This window comes from Chiroxiphia lanceolata, chromosome 26, assembly GCF_009829145.1.
Source record: "Chiroxiphia lanceolata isolate bChiLan1 chromosome 26, bChiLan1.pri, whole genome shotgun sequence".
NCBI lineage: Eukaryota > Metazoa > Chordata > Aves > Passeriformes > Pipridae > Chiroxiphia > Chiroxiphia lanceolata.
This window is the reverse complement of record NC_045662.1, coordinates 2815892-2819016: the sequence shown is the minus strand read 5'-3', so window position 1 is coordinate 2819016 and position 3125 is coordinate 2815892.

The window sequence follows — 3125 nt, the reverse complement described above, 5'->3', positions numbered from 1 at the left end:
GCAGCCCAACGCAGCCGGTCCACCCCCAGCTCTGCTCGGCGATGCCTGTCCTGTGCCTCCGGAGGAGCTGGATCCAGCCCCGTTCCTCTGGCCGGGGGTTTCCTCCTCAGAGCACACTGGTCTCTCTCTTCTCCCCCCTCCTGCTCCTTTGGCCCTTGGAAGGGCAGCTCTGCAGCGCTACCCCTGATCTCTGCCCTGTCCCACAGCAGCATCCAGGGCTGGAGCATCACAGGCCCCTCAGCCCCACCAGGAAAATCCCAGGGAAAGCTTCATCATCGCTGCCCTCTCTGTGTCTGCACAAGCTCCCAAACTGACCCCCCAGGTCAGGGTGCCCACCCGTGTCTGGCTCAGCCCTGACCCTGCTCCTCCCAGGGCTGTGCCGTGTCCCTGCTCCCCAGCTCTGCCCTTTGGTGTGTGCCTGGAATCGTGTGTGGATGGCACAGAGCAGCAGATCACCCCCAAACCAGAGCCTGAGCACCTTGTCCCGGTTTATCCATGTCCATCTTGGCTCGTTTCCTCTGCCCAGCCCCCGAGGGGATTGTAACAAACCGAAAATGAGGATGGAGGAATTGCAGCCAAAGGCAGGAGCCTGCACTGACCAAGGGTGGGGGGAGTTTGTAGGGGCAGTGCCAGCTGATCTTCCTTTTGGGCAGGGACCTGTGCCCCTGCTCTGTGCTGTGACTTTAAGGGCACAAAACTGTTCGGTTTGGGGTTTACTTGTTGCGTTTCCCTCCTTGTTCAGCACCTGGTGTTTCTCTCGCTGAGCTGTGAGGGCACTTTGCAGAAGAAGCACTTGCAGGGAGGAGGTGAAAGCCCTGATCCAACGAGCTGCTGCTCGTGTTTAACCTGAGGGCCGGGAAAAATCCCCCCGGGAAAGCAGAGCACCCGCAGTGCCCCAGCCCGGGTGGGTGGGAGCTCCTCTCCCCGCTCGCTCCCAGACTGAAGGAGTTTCTGCTCCCTCTGGTGGCTCCAGCTCCAGCCTCTCCTCTCCCAGCACACCCCGGCATGGATGTGGGCTGCACACACACTCCTGGGTCACAGCCTGTGGCGATGGGGCTGCCTGGGCTCCCAAACACTCCCCTGCCTTTATCCCACCACAGATCCCAAAATCCAGGGCATCCCACTGCCTGTTACACAGAGCCTGGATGTAACATCCTGGAATCCTGGAACGGTTTGGGTTCATCTGGTTCCAAGCCCCTAAACCATGGGCAGGGACACCTTCCACTAGACCAGGTTGCTCCAAGCCCTGTCCAAGGTGATCTTGAGCACTTCCAGGGATGGGACATCCACATCCCAGTGACGTTTCCAGGACAAGCAGCACCTTTCTGCAGCTGGCTGGGAAATTCCCCCCAAACGTGCTGGAAAAGTTCATGCCATCCTTGTCCTCAGGCATGGAGAAGGTCCAGGCAGGTGAAACACTTCATTTTATTACTTTTTTCTTCTTCTTCAGAGTTTTTACACCATGCTGGGAGTATCACAGCCCACACTGGGCAGGGAGTTCCAGGACTCAGGGAGCTGCAGGACCCTTGGGAGCAGCAGCACTTGCCACTTTGGGCAATTGGGTGCTGGGCAGGATGAGTCCCTGGTGAAGAGAGCCTGGGCCACGGATGGCAGCTCAGGTCTGGGGGTGTGCAGAGCCCAGCAGGGTCCCACAGCTCTCTCTGGACACTTCAGATGAATTAATTGTCCCTCCCAGGAAGCAGTTGGACATGTCACAGAGTGACACAGGGTGGCACATGGGCACAGGCAGCCATGTGGGCAGAAAGCCACGTAGGCAGCACGTCCAGGCAGAAAATAAAGAATTTGAATGCCCTAAAACTGGCTAATGGGGTCTGCAGTGTGAGGTGGTTCTGGGGTCTGAAGCAGGGCAAGACTAGAGCTACCCAAAAGCAGGTCTGGGGGTTGTATTGATGTCTCAGCCAAGGTAAAGCCCTTTTTGACACCATGTGAGGGTGAATGGGCTTCTAGTCCCCTTTGCCAAATCCTCATTAACAACCCCTGGAGAGGGAGTTGGATCCCAGGCAGACAATGATCCCAGTGATCCCAGTGATCCCAGTGATCCCAGTGAGCAGAGCCCAGACACCATGGGGGGACAGCAGCACCCACAGGGACCATGGGGGCTGCTGGGGAAGCCAAGAGGCATCAAAACATCTTCTGTCAAAGCCAAGGAAAGCTCCAGATCCTGAAGCAGAGTCCACATCTCCATCTCACCCTCACAGGCACTGCCACCTCCTTGAGATCCGTGGGATGTGGGACAGGTGCTGTTATCCCCATCTCTCCTGGCGTGGGGCTGTGCTCTCACACAGCACTGGGCACATCCCCTGCAGCCTCTGGCACTGCCAGGCTGTGGCTGCAGCTCTTGGCACCAATATGAGCTCATTTTCTACTGCCTGGCATTTCTGTGAGTTGGATCATTTTGAGCCAGGGTTGCCTCATTACTGTCCCCAACCCCTGTCACTCGCTGAGAGAGAGCATCCCAGGGCTCCAGGGAAACAGCCCTTCTCTCTCTTTTGCCCCCCAGCCTGTCTGTGGAGTTCCCCTGTCTTTGCCCTTGGTGTTGTAGGGCAATGAGATGTTGATAAAACCCCTTTGGGGGGCATCCACAGGCAGCTCCATCATTTCTGTGCACATCCCATTCCCTGTACTTGCTTAGCACAGGAGCAGTTCCTGAGGACACAGAGGGGGGAAAAAAACAATACAAGCAAGAAGAAAATCAGGTCCAAACTGTCTGGTCCCAAGCTGAACCCGTGTCCAGGTTTATACCCAAACTGCTGGTTCCACCGGCTCCAATTTTTGGCTGGGTCTCCCTCAGCTCCCAGCTGGGATATTCCCATTTGCCCATCTCTGGGGGAGGGGGAGGGGGTGAGCTGAGAACCCACGCTTTCATATCAGTGTGTATTTGCTCTATTTCTCCTTAAATCCTTGAGCTCGGGCAGCACAGCCGGGGTTTTAAACGAGCCGCCTTTCCCGCAAGAGTTAACGAAAGGAAGGAGCGCGTAAGATTTTGCGAGGAATTAAAGCCAGGCGGGAGAGCCTATGGGAAAGAGCCTGTTACCAGCCCCGCGGCTGCAGGTCACCAGTGCCGAGGACTCGCTGCCAGGGTTTTTTAGGTCCCTGTGCGAGCT